Here is an 18,384-nt window from a genome sequence, read left to right as displayed (position 1 = left end):
TGGCATGGGCAGAAGTGAGTGCGTAGTTTTTTCTCATAGTTGTTTAGATGCAGGAAAGTGGTTAATGTCTAAAAATTTTTTGTTCTGCTAGGCTGCCCTTTCCTGGCCCTTTGGCTAGAGAGATCAGGTTTGTGTTGAAGCTTTGTTGGTCTGCATCTTTGGCTCTTCTTAGTTAGCAGCTCTAAATCTGGGTTATATAAGGTAAAAAAAACCAAAAACCCACAGAGATCTCTCAACCTTGTCTTTTATGGGGAGAGGGTGGATCTGAGGTTCCTAGCTAGTCTGCCTTCTTTTCCCCTCTCCCCCACATTTCAGAGTCTTATGTTTGTTTTAAATTTAATGCTCAGGGTTTTTAGTTTGACTTAGTAGGAGGAATGGGAAAAGTATATCTATTTCACCTTTGCAGAAGGAGAAGTTTGATCTTTTTTTTAAAGAAAGAAACATTGCAATTTGGAATCCTTCTGTGAATCCTCCATGGTCCCACTCCCCCCTCTTTCTCCGGTATTCACTTTTTATTTATCTATGTATTTTTGTATGTATACTTATACTATGGCAATTTTTGTAACTTGATTTATTTGCTCAAAAATGTTTCTTGAAATCTATCTATGTTGACATCCAAAGTCTAAGTGTTTTCGGATGGGTGGTTGCTTGGTGTTTGGGTGACAGAATAAGAAACTGTTCAGTGCAGAGTTGACACATGCATACCAGTGAAGTGGGTTATGAAAGTACCATCTCTTGTGGTCAGGAAATAGCTTTGAAGTTCATGAGCAGGCATTGCTGAGAAAAGAAGCTTAACCTGGCAGATCTAGGAGTGAGCCCTAGACAGTGTCCCAGGGCTGCATTGTCAAGCAGGCCAAGAGCAGCACCACCACTGGGCGATGTCATAAGCACTTGGAACATCAGCACATCTTCCCTGGTCTCATTAATTCTTCTATGTGTGGGCTAAAAGCCGCTGCAAATGTGTTTGCTGAGGGTTGGAAGAAGCCACAGGATTTCCTCTCTAGGTGGTCCTACCAATTGACTGTGGCAGGGAGGCAGAGCTTAGCTCCCAGTCCAAATATCCCACATTATCATTGCTCCTTTATGAAACTATTGACCTGTGTTTCCTTGAAAGAGTGTGGGTAATATGAGTTACAAGTATACTTCACTAGCCTAAATGCTGATTAAAGTGACTGACCAGAGTCTCTTGAATTCTTTAATTTTATTAGACTTTTTCTTGGTTTCCTGGAGGCCAGTTTGGACTGAACTGTAAGATGCTGAGATACTACTGGTTTTCTGGGAAATGCAGTGACATTTAAAGACTTCTGGGGCCTGGATTGTGCATATCTCAACTAATTAAAATCAAACAATAATCATAGGGCTTTGGTCTATAGAGTTCTATTCAGCCTTAAAGCTAATGAATCATGTGTTGTAAAAATTTGGTGTTGAAGTTCTCTTCACTAATAGGAGTTGAATTTTTTCTGTCTGAGGCTTTTACCCAGATCTCTTTGAGATCTTAAGCATCCTGATTTTGCATAAGAAAATGTTATTGGGGAAGGATGGAGAGATATCATAATAAAAATCTTATCATCTTACCCTTCCTCATTACTATAATATGATGGCTAAGAATTTTCTACTATTTTCTTCTCTTTCATGTAAATTTTTATTTTGCTCAGATTACATTTATGTACCTTTGAGCAAAAATATTATTTGAGCCACATGAGTTAGCCAACATTATATTTAGAAGTTATTTTATTAGGCTGCATTTTAATTTTATTCTATTTGTCCTCATTAAATAACTCTTCGCCCCCTCAGGCATTTTTGAGCAAAATTTTCCGACTCTATATTGGTTCCCAGGCTGTAAAAGTTAAAGCCAATTTGAATTTTTTGCCTATGATGCTTAAAATTACACACAAATAATCAACTTGAGAAATTCTAAATACTTGGTATGCATACCTGCTTTGGTAACATAACATTTGGTTCACACCAAGGGATAATTCCATAAATGGTAATAGTAATCTTTGAGTAGTTATTTTCTTTAAAATAAATATGTGTGTGTTTACATACAAATATGTGTTTGTTATATATATGATGAACCCCCTAAAAGGGATATATGTGTTATGCACATATATGTTTATGTATATACAGTGTATACATTTAAAGTATTCATATTCTACGTAGGAGTACACGAAGCCAAGGGGTCCCTGTGGTGTTCAAACTCTACCCTTAAAACTCTCTCCCCCCACCCTTCCTCTAGCCCTTCTTTTTATTGCTCTTCCTCTTCTGCATTATTTCATTGAAGGAACTGGAAGGAACAGTAATAGGAATGAAGAACTAGAATCATAAGATTTGTATAGAACCACAAAAGACCCTGAATAGCCAAAGCATTCCTGAGGGGGGAAAAACGAGCCAGAGGTATCACAATACCTGGCTTCAAATTATACTACAGAGCTATGATAAGCAAAACAGCATGGTATTGGCAGAAAAACAGACACTCAGAGCAATGGAACAGGGTTGAGAGACCAGAAATAAAACCATGTGCATATAAGCAAATAATTTTTGACAAAGGAGCCAAAATCACACAATGGAGAAAAGAAAGCCTCTTCAATAAATTGGGAAAATTGGAAAGCTACATGCAAAAAGAATGAAAAACCTTAGTTTGTCCCCATGCACAAAAATTAATTGAAAAAGAATCAAAGACCTAAATATAAAATCTGAAACAATAAATTACATAGAAGAAAACATAGGTACTAAACTATGGACCTTACTCTTAGAGAGGATTTTGTGAATTTGACCCCAAAGACAAGGGAAGTAAAGGCAAAAATAAATGAATGGGACGATATCAAACTACAAAGCTTCTGCACAGCAAAAGGAAAACAACAACAGGAAAAGGCAACCAACCGAATGGGAGATGATATTTGCTAACAACAGTTCTGACAAGGAGTTAATATCCAAAATATGCAAAGAACTCATACAACTCAACACCAAACAAACAATCAAATTAAAGCATGGGCAGAGGACTGAACAGATACATGTCCCAAGAAGACATACAAATGGCCAACATATATATGAAAAGATGTTTAACTGCACTAATTTTAGGGAAATGCAAATCAAAACTACAAAGAGATTCCACTTCACACCTATTAGAATGGCTATTATCAACAAGACAGGTAATAACAAGTGTTATTACCATGGAAAATAGTATGGAGGCTCCTCAAAAAATTAAGAATAGAGTTACCATATGACCCAGAAATCCCTCTTCTGGGTACCTACCCCAAAAATTTGAATACATTTATTTGCAAATATATATGCAGCATTATTCATAGTGGCCAAGAAATGGAGAAAACCAAAGTGTCCTTTGATAGAAGATTGAATAAAGAAGACGTGGTCCAGGTACACAACGGACTGCTACTCAGCCATAAGAAAGAATGAAATACTGCCATTTGCAACAACACGGATGGGCCTTGAGAATATTTTACTAAGTGAAGTAAGTCAGTCAGAAAAAGCTAAGACCCATATGATTTCACTCATATGTGGGACAGAAAACTGAAACTCGACACAGACGAGAGTATGGTGGTTACCAGAGGAAGGAGGGAGGGAGGAGCAGTGAAGGGAAGAGAGGGCCAAGTATATGGTGACGGAAGACAATCTGACTGTGGGTGGTGGGCACACAATGCAATATATAGATCATGTATCATAGACGTGTACACTTGAAACCTATGTGATGGTATTAACCAATGACACCCCAATAAATTTAATAATAATAAAAAATAGAGAGATGTGGGCCAGTCTCACAACCCTTCCTGCGCTGTCCACCATGCTGGAGTTGTACTTCTCCACTGCTCTTTACGCGCTTCTCTGGGAGGCACCGAGGGGTATTTCCAGATGCCTGGTTCCTGCCAGCTCAAAATTAATTGTTATAAATTTGGATCATATAGAAGTCATTCAATCTCTTTGAATTTTTTTGTTAAGGGATTTAACAACCCCTTTAAATTAGGGATTGGTCTTGCTCTTTAGGATCATTTTCTAATTTTCAATCTGTAATTAAATTTTTTTTTCCTCTTTTTATATTTTATTGACATCTCTGTACCTTAACTGCTCTATTACTTCTTTCTTCAGGTTTATTCCTCTCCCTGTTCTTTTTTTCTTCTGAAAGTATTGTGGTAGAGATCAGGACTATATAAATAGCTTTTTTTTTTTTTTTTAGTTTTTAAATATAAATTTCCTTGTTGTTGTCTAAGCTATTCAGAAGTTTTACCTTGTTTTCTTTATTACTGCCATATTCATGATGTGTTTATTTGAATTATTAGTTTTGTACACTTACTTTTTACTTGTCTTTATTGGAAAGGCTATTTCAATTGGGGTAAAGAGTAATTTCATTAAATATATTCACAAATATCAAAACCCCCACTTCCAACGGAATCAATTATTTGCCAACCAGAGGAAAAACCCAGCTGTGATCATGAATTTTATACCTGTTATAACTTGACTTCAATTTCATATATTTTTTGGTTACTACTGCATTTTTAATTTAGAAAATCCTATTAATTAAGAAAATTGTTATAGTGTAATAAAAATTTCTCATCCATGTGCTCCAGAAAAGGAAAGAATAGAAAGTAATGTTGCTGAACAGCTACCGTGTATCAGACACTTGCTAAGAGTAACAGATAAGAGCACTAAACATGGGTTGATACTGAAAAATGTGAACCGCAGAAACACTGCTTAATTGTTTTTCAGCAGCTGAAATATAGTCCAGCCTGGGAATGAAGAGTTCCTCCCCCAAGTTTTGGGGTTTCTATTGGTGCAACACTTTAATATTTAGAACTCCATCATAGACAGTAATATGGTAGCAGTAATATGGGGGTGCTGTGAAAATGTGAATTTCATGGACAAAAAGGCTAATTTAATGGAAAGGAGACTCTTCCTGTTTTGTTTTGTTTTTCCATTATCATAATGGGGCCTTGGGATCGTTTTGAACAAATTTGAAGCTTCTATTGATTATCTGTAAAACTGGGAAGCAGTAGTGTATAAAGTGAAGTCATGTGCTAGTTATTTTTTAACCTACATTATAAAGATCATGGTCAAAAGTAATAGCTGGGATATTCTTAAAAACTTACTGTTATTGCCACCAAATAATCTGGTTTATGCCTTTCTCTTTCTCTCTCTCTCCTCTCTTTTTTTTCTTTCATTTTTTTCCTTCCTTCTTTCATTCATTTAAGTATAGTTGGTATACAATATTAGTTATATTAGTTGCAGGTACATAATATAGTGATTCAACAATACTATCCTTATAATGTGATCACCCCACTAATTCGAGGAACCATTTCTCACTGCAGAGTTATTCCCTTTCACCCTTTTCCTCCACTGCCCCGTTCCCCTCCTCTCTGCCACAGAGTGATATCTTTGGTCTTTGTTTCTATGAGTTTGTATTTGTTGGTTCTCTTATAATTTACTGGAAATGTCTGATATGAGGCATGTATGGAACAAAAGCCATAACTGCATAAAGAAAAATTGCAATATGAAAGAACTTCCACTCTCATGTGCAGGGAAACACACCTTCATGATGTTCTAGGAAAAAGAGCAAACCTACGTTACTCAAACTGGGTTCAGGTCCTGTCTCTGCAACATATAAATGCCACTTAAACTCTCAATTTCCTTGCTGCAAAGAAACATGTTAACACTTGCCCTGCCCAATTCACTGTGACATGATCAAGATTCAATTAATTTACATTCGGTATCTTTTCTTTTAATTAACAGTGGACAAGACCACTTTGAGCTATAAGAGGCTGGGTTGCTCCATAGAGCGACCCACAGTTATGATATGAAACATAATCATATCAACAATTATGATATGAAACAATGCTTCTAATTGCTTGTAGTATTTTTTTATTAAGATTGGCATTTATCAGTTACAAGTTCCTGAAAATTCACTCTATCTTTTAGAACACTCTACTTGCCTTATTACTTCCAACTCTAGACCCACATTCTTTTTTTTAAAAAAAAATCAGCAAAATATGCATTAAAAATGAGAATAATTAATGCTTTTTACAGATTGATATTTTGAGGCATAGTACTAGAAAAATAAAACTGACCTGTTTGAGACTAACAAATTTTGTGATTTTTTTCCTTATTCACAAATATTATTGAAACCTTCCAAAAAATTTCAGTTTTCCAAGATAAAAATGGATAATTTAAAGCCATCTTATTCCGATCCTTGTTTTGAACATTTCAGTATTTGTTAAACTGCAGTGTCTGTCAGTAAATAATATTCACTCATGCTTCTTACTCTTTCTTTTTAATGTTTAGAAAAATTTGACTCTGATGGAAAAATACTGATTATTCCAAAACTATTTTGATCATATTCCAAGACCCAAGTGGTGCATGAGTAAGTTCTTTAAGTTTTTATATTTTAAAAATAATTGGATCTTTCTAATCCTAGGTGTCCATATCCCATGTGCTGGCTGGCACAGAACTAAGTAAATAACCCTTTTTTGTATTTGCATTTTAATTTCCCTTTAACGGTTTTGCAATCTATGTTTTCATACAGAGAATATGCCTGCATTATAAATAGATGTCACTTGAGCTGTCATTTCAAAGATCTATGATAGGAATCTGAAAGTCTAGAGACAATGTTTAAAGTGGCAAATTTAGAGGTTTTTGAAATATTTTTAACTGTGTTCCTAAGATGGAAGTGTTTATAGCCTCCTAATTGATAATCACAACTTGTGCTATGCTGCTCATTAACATAAAATGCATCTATGCATCAATTTTATTTAAAGTTTACGAGATAGTTTTTAAACAAAATTATACATGCAGCATAAAAATGTATTGTTAACACACTCCTCTTTGATTGTGTGCATACATAATATATATATACACATACATACATAGTGTTTCATAAACATAGTCTTTCAATACAGATAGAGTTCTCCCAAATATATGTCATTCTCCTAATAAAAGTTAAAGACATTTTATGAAATTCAAATGATATGTTTGGTAAATAAAATAAGACTCTGTGATGTTTATTTATAACACATTCTTGAATTCATTTTGACAATGGTGAATTTTTTCTCTGAATTATATTTTTCAATGCATTATATCTTTTCATGAATTATATTTGAAAATGATACTATATTGTCTCCGTTCCTTGCTGAAGGATACTTTACAGTGGGAAATAGTTTAAACTAAATACTGCCCATCTGCCCATCTGGCCCTGCCAAGGTGAATGTTTCCCTCGCAGCCTTGACTTGCAGCTGCAGCTGATGTGAGAGTGTGTCATGGTTGTTTTGACAGTCCGGTCATCCTAATCCAGGGATCCGATCCCTGTGGTTTGTCAATTATCCTGCTAACCCTACAGCAAGAGCAACATTCAAGGCACTGAACTGTCAACCAATAACCAAAAAATAATGTTAGGAGCCAGAGAGGCAGGAATGAGACGGGGGATGCTTTTGACAACAGAAGTCAGTATATTATTCTGCATTTATTTTATTTGTGAGGGCCTTGTAACAAATTAATTGCTGGGAATCACATGATGACATGTCATCCATTGCTTTGGACATTCTTTTGTGTCTAAATTTAAAAAGCAAGCATTTGACTGCTCCTGTAAGTTTTGCTAACATAGGGTCCTGGAACATAACTCTATGCTGAAAATAGCTAGATCTCCTGAATTTAATTTGATGGTTAGTGAGTTTTTTTCACCTGCCTCATGTTTACTGTAATATCTTTAGGGGGAAAAATACACCTGGGAACCATGAGTGGGCTCATGGAAATTATTTGGAAAGTTCCTCGGAGCCCCATTGACAGGGAAATGGACATAAACATGGGGAGTGAAATTGTGCCTTGTGTGTGACAAAACATGCATTCAAACGCAAGAGCTTCAAAGGGAAATTTGTTCTGAACCGTTCATATTGGTTAATAGTTTAAGAGAAGAAATAAAGGGTACTTTTAAGTGACTATGGTATCTGTCCTAAAATGAGAAACTAAAAGTGAGGCTTTAATCTCCAACTGCTTACACATAGGGCCCAATAGAACTCTCCAGTGACATCAGCTGGAATCTACTTGGGCTTTTATTCTGCTCTACTTCACAGTCTCTCTGTGTTTTATGTATCAAGTCAAATACCTATTATGCACATAAGCTAAATGGCAGCCCCAAATGAACAAATATACAAGCCTAGGACCTTCAAATCAGCACTTGCTGGCTATATCCAAAAGAAGCTTTTTACTTGCAACTCCGGAAAATGTTGAACAGGCCAAAGTTTTTGCTTTGTAAAGTGCAAAAGTTTGAAATTTAAATGTATCTTGTAAAATGCTGATAAATAATCAAACTGGCTCTTGGCACTTAATGAATAGAGAATATAATTTTCCTGGTTTGCAAAGTTATAAAGTTACTGATAGAACAATGCCTATTTGTTTTGGACAATACATAAAAATATCAAGAAGAAAGAAAAATATAAACTTAAACATTCATAGATAATTACTTTTAGAAAATATGTCAGAAAAAAAGAAGTCACGTTTTATGTAGATAATGTTTTGTACCCAACGGTTTTCATTTAATGAACAAATCTCCATATCATAACAAATTCTTTGCAAATCTAATTTTTGATTTTAATATATAAATATACCATAATTCACTTAAGTAATGCTCTAATGTTAAATTTCATATTAGTTAAATTTGAAAAGACATAAATGACTCTGTGAGGAATAACTCTTATTTCTCATTTATTTTAGACTGATTTCTGAATTTCATTTTAGGATAGATTTGCCTCAGATAAAATTACTAGGTCAAAGGCTATCAATAATTTTAACCATCTGGGAAGACTTCAAGTTTTATTTATTTATTTTTTCAAATGTTATTTAAAGTTAATGATGAGCATTAGAAATTTTCTTAGCTCTGTAATATATTGCTAATTATCTTTTGTTTTTCTTAGAGAGAGGAAGGGAGAGGGAGAGAGAGAGAAACATCAATGGGAGAGAGAAACATTGACATGTTGCCTCCCACTAGCACCCCTCTGGGGACAGGACCTGCAACTTGGGCATGTGCCCTGACCAGGAATTGAACAAGTGACATTTTGGTGCACAGGACGATGCTCTACCAAGTGAGCCATACTGGCCAGGGCACTAATTACTCTTACAGGATGTTACAGGTATAGCAGATATGTAATTATTAGACATTAGGGTCTCTAAAAAATAAAAACATGCCATGGCTGGAGATGAATGTTAGGGTGAAGAAATACTTATGTTTTGATCTAGGCGTTGTTTTCCAATTCTAGTGGCTTAATCAAAAACTAGCCTGGTGTGCGGCAGTTTCCACTTTTGTGGGTTCAGACCCCACTTTCACTCACCGTGTTCTCCGATTACTTAACCTCTGTGCTTTAAGTTCTCCTACAAAGCGAAGGTGGTATTATTGCCCACATGTTTGGGTCGTGGACAGGATGAAACTGGGTAATGCGCATAATCTATGCTGTGCAGTGCCTGGCACATAAAGAGCCCCCAGTGAATGTCAGCTGCTGCTATTAATTGAATATAGCCATTAGCAAAGAAAGTTGTATTAGTATTTTACAAGCACTGCATTTCTTGTGAGGGAGTCAGAAATAGCAAATATTTTCATTATGTATACAATACTGGTTAAATAAGCTTTTAGGTGTAGCAATGGAAACTTCTTTTAAAAAGTGGAATGCAATATAGTAGTAATTATTCTTGCCTGCTGGGAACAACAGAGAGGTAAGATACTAGTAAGTGTCACTGTTTGGGTTATATGCTATGCGTGTTATTAGCTCTACATGTGAGGATGCTCCGTTGGCATTATGTGATGTAGCCCAGAGCTTCTCAAACTTTAATGTGCGTATGAATCATCTGGGGATCTTATTAAAAGGCAGATTCTGGTTTTGTTAAGTCTGGGGTGGGCCCTGAGATTCTGTATTTCTAGCAGATCCCAGGTGATGCTGATGATCCAATGGCTACATTGAGTAGCAAGTATGTAGAATAAGAAATGAAGCTATTGGAATTTAATGCCGAGTTCTTAAATTTTTGAAATTTTTTTCGTCTCTAGCATTTTGCTTTGGGCATTTAGTGTATTTGCATATTATGAATTTGAATCTCCTCGGTGCTCTGCAGAAGTAGGAAGTCAACACATTTATATAAAACTAATATCCTCAAACAATTCACAGGTGGGAGGAGAATATGACATAGAACAAAAACAGAAACCTCTCCATTCCTCACCGTTGACCGTTCCTGCAAATATGACCTGGCCTTTTGGACCCAGGCTGTCAGCTCTTTCACACCTGGTTGCTTCCCAATGCCACAGTCACCACAGAATGGTGTGTGTCTGTCCCTTCAGCTGTCCTCCACCAGGGCACAGAAACAGGAATCGAGTCCCATCAATATTGTTTAATGGTGACCATGGTAAGGACACACCGCTCATGTGAAAATCTGTGCTCTGACTGCTGTTTTGTCACTCATCCTCCCTTGCTTATCATAGACTTGCAGCCAAGAGAAATATTGGGCCAGTATTGGACAAGTTTTTCAAATCTTCATAGAGCATCCATTCTACTCAAAGACTTGGGAAAGTCTATTAATACAAATTTGGTTATTTATAACATAACATTTGTATGCATTTAAAAAAACAATATGAGAGCAGATGATAAGTCACCTCTGGCTATGTTCCTAGACCCCAGGGACATTGCTTCACATTATTTTTCCATTAAGGCTAATTTCAAGGAGAAAACATGAAAGCAATGGGAAGTGAAAAGAACAAGAGAAGAAACCCAGGGAGGCCCTATGATAAAAAATTTGACGAAAGTCAAAATACTTAGTTTCTCATCCTTGCTCTGCCATTCATATTCTTTATACCTTTTTATCTCTCTGGACCTCTGCATTTTGCTCATTTGCAAAACGAACCAGTTAGACTAATTGTGAGGTTGTTCCAAGCTCTGGCATTCTTCGATTTTTATGATTGAATTTTTCTTTTGTACTGAGAATTTTATCCTAACTCATAGGCACCCAGTTGACTCTTTTGTATGGTAGAGACTTCTCCAGCCCTGGCTCCTATGGCAGTCCCCATCTGTGACCAGGGCTGTCAATCATTTTGTGATTATTTCCACTGTTTTGCAGAGTCAAAGGCCTACCTTAGAGATGGAGGGAGTTGCATTTGAAATACAGTGGAGTGCACATGGTGCTGAAAAATGTTACCCCACATGCAATGGGGTAAGTCTCTAAAAGAATTTACCCCCTAAATATAGGCTATCAACGAGGCAGTGTAAACCACCTGAACAGCTACTTGACAATTTGTCACTCAACTTCAGCAAAACTATAGAGGAACTGCGCAATGAATTAATGAATAGCAACAAATCCCCATGACAACATGTTAGTTCATTAAAATTTTATCAGCATTCTTCCTAAGGAAAGTGTGCCTTCTGTTCTATGTTGAGTTTCTTCAACATTGTTTTACAGCCAATTCACAGCATTCTGGTGCTTCAAAATTAATTCCTGTGGAGAGTGAGATACACATAGACTCTATAGTGTGTCACACATGGGTCTCCTGGGTGTCACACTGAAATATTGCCTGCATTTTTGTGTATCTTATGACTTAAGCATTAACAAGTATTTCCCTACTGCCTTTTTTTGAGAGTAGGTTAATTAGCTGAAAATACATCTTCGTGTTAATTTTTAGCAAATGTATTACGTTGCTTTTTATAAATATATTTTTGGTATTTAACAAAAAGGCATCAAATGGGGGAGATAGCAAAATATTTTTGCTTGCTGCCACAGTGGCATTTTCCCTCGGGCTTTGGGAAACAAAAAGTAATTCACATGCCTTGACATTTTCCTTGAATTTTTTTCTCTCCTTGAATATTTTTTTATGAGTAACCCAAATGCCAGTGGTCTGAGTGTTCCCAAGTCTTCCAGCGTAGCAGGGCAGCCTTTCCTTTCATAAATTAAAAAACATATTCTCATAACCCATCCTACAAACAATAGGAAAATCAGCACAGTTCCCAACATTTGGGGGATGTTTGAGGAATTACATTCTTTCTATTCAATTTCTCCCATGAGTTCCGCTTGTACTGAATCCTGATCTCAATCATCTCTCTCCTTTCATAACTCAAATGGACATATATATTGAATGCAGCCATTTTTTAAACTTTATTGATTTAGAATAACACAAATGGGGATTAGAGCAAGTTAACAACCTTTAATTTGGCTCCACAAGTTGAGGAAGACTCAGATCATTCACCCATATATGCATATGTGCCTCATGAGATTTTTTCTCTTTTTATTTTAGCACAGACATTTAAGGAATGATTTTCAACATGCAATTAAGTGTGTTTACAATGGACACTATTTATAAGTCTGTTAGTATGACCTTTACATGGTGAAATTTAGCAGAATGTACCAAATAAAACTGCACAACTCCCTTGACATGAAAATATTGTTTTTAAGATATGCTAAAGATAATCACACATTTATACCAAAAGTCATGCATAAGAATATTCATGACAATAATGAAGTTAATTTAAATGTCTGATAAAAAGATAAGTTAACATAATTGGTTACATTGATACGTTGAATACTAGTCAGTCATCAAAAACAATCAAGTAAATCTTGATTTATTAGACATAGTTGATTATTGACAATATATTGTTAAATTACAGGAAAATATAATATGATTGACTTTTGTCTCAGAGTGTCAGTATACATGTGAATATTTGTGTAAGGTAAAGTCTATAAGAAGAGACCCTAGAAAGTTAACAGTATTTATCACTAGATTGTGAGATTTTAAATGACTTGATTTTTTTTTTCCTTTATGCATCTTTGTATTTTCAAATTTTCCTATGATGGCTATGGGATGTTTAGTAATTTCTTTAAAAATTGTTTTTAATCATAAACTTTAAACAAACCAACTGAAGGTTTGCATTTATAATATAGTTAAACGCATAAAAATTAAATCATTTGCATTGCTTGTAGCAGGATTTCTCAACAATTTCACTATAGACATTTTGGAACAAATAATTCTTTGTCATGTGGGGGCAGTCCTGTGTGTGGTGAGATATTTAATAGCATCCCTGGCCTCTACCCACTTTATGTGAGTAACACCCCCTAGTTGTGACAATCAAATCTATTTCTAGACATTGCCAAATGTCCCCTGGGTGGCAAAACGGACCTCCAGTTGAGAACCACTGATTTCTAGATATCATTTGATTCATTGATGCCATTCTTAATTCACTTGTAGAACATTTATCTTCTCTCACATATTCATCCTCTTGTAAAATTTTGTTTTTTCATGTCTCCATCTTGAAGGAGATGCTGTATTTTCCTTTCTTCAGAGAAAGCCCAAATTCAGAGATTGGACTAGAGTAACTGACGAATTGTGACTGGTTTAGATCACTGACTCTGAAAGGACTATCTGTTAATGAGGTCACCGTGGCTAAATGCTCAAATCACAGCTACCAAGGAAGGACTTGAGTCCCCATGACTACAGATTCTAGACCTTAAGTTTACCTTCACAAAACAAAGAACAAGAGAATGTTAATCACATCATTTAATAACTCCCACATTTTAAAAATATTTAGTCTAAATAGAGATACAGTATATTCTTGTTTTCAGTACTTCGGCTGACTCTAGTAAATGCGTGACTCTTAGGATCAGAAGACGTGACTTTCAGTCTCAAACCTGCCACTTACCTGTTAACAGAAAAGACCCCAGACACATCTTTTAACCTCTTTAAGCTGAAGTTTGTCATTTGAAAATAAGGATGATTTAACAGCCCTACTTAATCACACAATTGCAATAAATAAGAGGTCATTTATGATTTGAAAGTGCTGGGTAAACTGCCAAGGACTCCATACCCTTTGGGAATTCATTTCTCATGGAGGGTATCGGTGGCTGAGGTTGCTATGGCAACGTTCTGGTTTGTTATGTTCCAAAAACAATGCCTAATATATACATATCATCTATTTACACCTAGAAAGCAAATAGGAATAATTAAGGAATTTAACTTAAATTATTTTCTTTTAAACTTGTGTTTTCTGAATGTCTCTGTAGCCTTTATCACTATTTCAGTATCCATGGTAAAAATTAAATAAATCTTAGGTGTTGGTAGATATGGAATATAAAACCAAAGAGAATGAAAGGAAGAGAAAATAAAATAAAAATGAATTCTTTAAAAAATAAGAGTATCACAGAAATTAGAAAACACATGTTTGAGCTCATTTCAAGAATTACCAGTGTAAGATTCCCACTGACAGTTGTTTTCTCTGCTTTATTCAACCCTGTTAAAATGAATCAACCAATGGGGCTTCTGCCATATCCCCCAGGAGCCTCTGCTACACTGTCATATAACTAAACATTAGAATATCTTTTTCTGATTACTGTCTCACAGCTTCTCTCCAAAACATCCCCCATGGATTTCAGAAAATTATTGCAAACTAGCATCTGAATAAGACTGGAAGATATGCTAACTCCTTTGCCTGATAACTACAATGCCTGCTAAGTTCAAGATTGTACATTGACGATTTTAAGAAAGCAATAATAAAATGATTAAAAAGCACATACCAATCAACCACCTGATTTGACTTTCATTTATTCCTACTTTTCATTTCTTTGACATTAAGATATAAGGTTGCACTTCTCAGATATGATGCCAAAAGAGAAGATGATAATAAATACTTGAGTAAAATGTGAGGTGAGCAAGTGTGTGTGTGTGTGTGTGTGTGTGTGTGTGTGTGTGCTTGTGTGTGTGTTTGTGTGTGTGTGTGTTAAACAAGCCCTGGAAAAAGACAAAATGTTATGGATAGTCCCAACATGGAATACATGTGCAAGCTAATTTTAATTTGCTATCTACCATGTGAAAAGATGATACCCCAAATCTTCTGGTTAGCAAGAAAAATATTTTCACATTATTTTCCAAGGAGTGGGAGTGAATTTGGGATTAACTTTCTTTGTTTAGTTTGTTTAGTCTTCATAGGGAGTAACACACATTTGAGAAATGGCTGCTCAGTGTAGTCTTACATCAAAGAACAGCTTAAAGAGGGTCAATAGCCATTAACTTACAGGTATGCAGACCTGGAAGGGAGTTAATGTGACTAACTGAGTTGAAAGAAATGGCACGAGAAGACTCGATTTGTCTTGGGAAATGATTGGATCAGTTTTGGATAGCTGTGATATCAACTGAATATGCACATACTTATGTAGGCATTCAGCAATCAGTTGAAATTGACAATGTCATGTTCAGGAAAGAAGAGCATGGTAAAAATAGATATGAGCTGGACTACACATTTTAGTTGGCAGTTATGAGTGGGTGAGATGACCAAGGTCCTTAGCAAGCATATGATATTGTCAAACTTGTCACAATTGTATTTATTTATTTATTTATTTATTTATTTATTTATTTATTTATTTATTGTCTTTCACACTAGATCTTAATTAAGCTCTATGAAAGTTGAATCTTCTATAGCCTAGTTCACCATTGTAATCTAGTGCCTCACAAAATTTCTGGGACATGGTGTTGTGAATGAATGCACAACAGTAGAGTTTATTCATAAGTTAGTATGGACATGAACTTTTGTTCTTGTCATTGATTATCAAGAGGAGCAACCTAATCAAGAAAAGGATTTAAAGGTAATTTTCTCTCCCCCCTCAGATATTTTTGTTTGTGGATTTGTGAATGGTATATGGGTTAAGAGGAGGAAATTAAACATCCCTCTGTTTCAGGCTGGCTGAGCATTGACTGTCATGAAGACACCTCTCACTTTGTGAAGGGACTGTGCCCCACAAACGATTGCATAGATAGCAAGCAATGACTTAGAAGAAAATGGCTTGCTTCTTTGTGGGGTTAGTCTAGGCTCAACAGGAGTTTCCCCAGACCAGAAAGGACTGTGAGAGGAGATTGCTGTTTTCATTCGGCAGAGTATTAGGTGGCCATGGACTGATTTATAACAATTGTTGGAATTGAATGGTCATTTTGGAGAGTTAAAGGAATGGGAACTGTGGCAGAGATGGCCTGTCCTGTTTCTGAGCAAATTGCTGGCTTAATTCCTAGCCCCTTGTTGTTTAAGTGGGGCCATGTGATTGAGTTCTGGTGATTGGGATGTGGGAAGAGCTGATGTATGCCCTTATCAGGTCAGTCCAGAGCCTGAAAATTCCTGGTACTCTCCTTCATGATCTTTCTCCCTTGACTGCTGGCTAGAAGCAGAGGATCTAGTGAGGATGCTAGGATTCCACAAGATGCCAGAGACATAGATGGATGGTTGCATGAATCAAAGCTCTGTCTCCTCTGTAACATGAGCAAAAGTTAAATCTTGAATTGTATTAAAAAGTTTTAAGTTAAATGGTCAACATGTGAGTTTCTTTAGTGCTCTCTGTGTGTTTCAAGTCCTAGTATATGAAATTGTTTCCTTAGATTGAGATGATTCCCCTCCCATCTCTCTTTTTTTTTTGTCTGAAAAAGATCTCTGAACACTTAATATAATAGAAATGGAAGATATGGAAGAAATTTTATATCTTTGTATTTAAATAGCATGTGTTCATGCATTGCATGCTCTGGGCATGGGGAGTGAAGCTCTATATACTGTTACATCTCTCAGATTGTCTGTAAGTCCTGGAAGGAAGTTAGAAGGTAACATTTCCCCTCCAGTGGTCTTCATATTATAGACACTAAATAGTTACTGATTGATTGTTAAATAAAATTTATATCCATCAATTACATTGGAACTTACTTCACTGTGTAGTCTTTAATAACTTGATAAGGAACTTCTTGCCAACTAAAGACCCCTCCCTAATTATGAAACTTGTTTGGTTTAAGCAAAATAACTTTTCTTGCAGAAGATATAAGGTGTAGAAAAATCTGTGAATGTATTACCTTACATGGTAAAAGGGACTTTGCAAATATGATGAAATTAAGGACCTTGAGATGGGGAGATTATCCTGGATTATTAGAACGGGCCCAGTGTAATCACAACAATCCTCACAAGAGGGAAAGGGAAGCTCAGAATCAGAAATAGGAAATGTGGTGATGAAAGCAAGTTGTTGAGTGATGTGAGGAAGGGACCATAAGCTAAGGAATGCAGATGACCTCTAGAAACTGAAAAAGGCAAGGAAACAGATTCTTCTCTGAATACACTAATATAGTGTATTTATTTGCTTATATCTCGTTCAGGTGGGACTGAATTAAATTTTTGTTTTGGGGTGTTTTTTTTTGAGTTCCTGATTAGATCTCCATGTTTTCATTCTTGCATAAATCTTATAATGAATCATCTATGATTTCAATGTAGGCATATTTAAAGTAAAACATATGTGTGCTGCAGCTGGATCACATAAATTTTATGGATTTTTATAATTTTCTCCCTTATTTAGTAATGATGTTTCATTCATATTTAATTCTATATGATTTTTCTTTTATTTAGTCCATCCAAAACATTCAACTTTTCATAAAAAGAACACCTTCCTTTTTAAAATATATCTTTATTGATTTCAGAGAGAGGAAGGGAGAGGGAGAGAGAGATATAGAAACATCAATGATGAGAGAGTCGTCATTGATCGGCTGCCTCCTGCACGCCCCCTGTTGAGGACTGAGCCTGCAACCCCAGCATGTGCCCTGACTGAGAATCGAACCGCAATCTCCTGGATCTTAGATTGATGCTCAACTGCTAAGCTATGCCTGGCTGGGCTAACACTTTCCTTTTTAAACTCATATTTCATTAGCATATTCAATATTTAATAGAATTTTATAATTATAATAAATTTGAGAAGAAACATTGATGACTCTTGACAATAAAATTGTTAAACCTGACAGATCACATTTAGTGTGTATGGTTGCCAATCTCTATGTTTTACTGAAAGTATAAAGAGTATTAGTTAAAGTATAAAATTGGTTAAATACATATCAGTTAAGATAACTCACATAGCCCGGCCAGGCATGGCTCAGCGGTTGAGCATCGACCTAGGATCCAGGCGATCAGTGTTCGATTCCCTGTCAGGGCACATGCCCAGATTGTGGGCTCGATCAATGACTCTCTCATCATTGATGTTTCTATCTCTCTCTCTCCCTCTCCTTTCCTCTCTCTGAAATCAATAAAGATATATTAAAAAAAAAAAAAAAAAAAAGATAACTCATATAGCTCCATTGACCTGGATTGGTTTACAAGCCCATTCTTGACAGTTCCTGTGGCCAAAACAATATATTGCAGATAATGCTGCATGATTCCCCAGCACTGACTTTCAGCAACTTCTATTATCTTTGACTTCCTCACGTGCTTCCCACTCTATAAGCACAATAAGTCAGATACTTGATTTTCTATTGATTTTCTATTCCTTATGGTAACTAAGGATAGCCATGTGAGCCAGTTGTGACTATTGAGATGTAATAAAAGTCTTCTGAAGGATTCCTGGGTGCTATTTTTCTCTAGGACAAAA

Source organism: Miniopterus natalensis, chromosome 5 (genome assembly GCF_054644295.1).
Source record: "Miniopterus natalensis isolate mMinNat1 chromosome 5, mMinNat1.hap1, whole genome shotgun sequence".
NCBI classification, from domain to species: Eukaryota; Metazoa; Chordata; class Mammalia; order Chiroptera; family Miniopteridae; genus Miniopterus; species Miniopterus natalensis.
Note: the sequence above shows the minus strand (reverse complement) of the source record.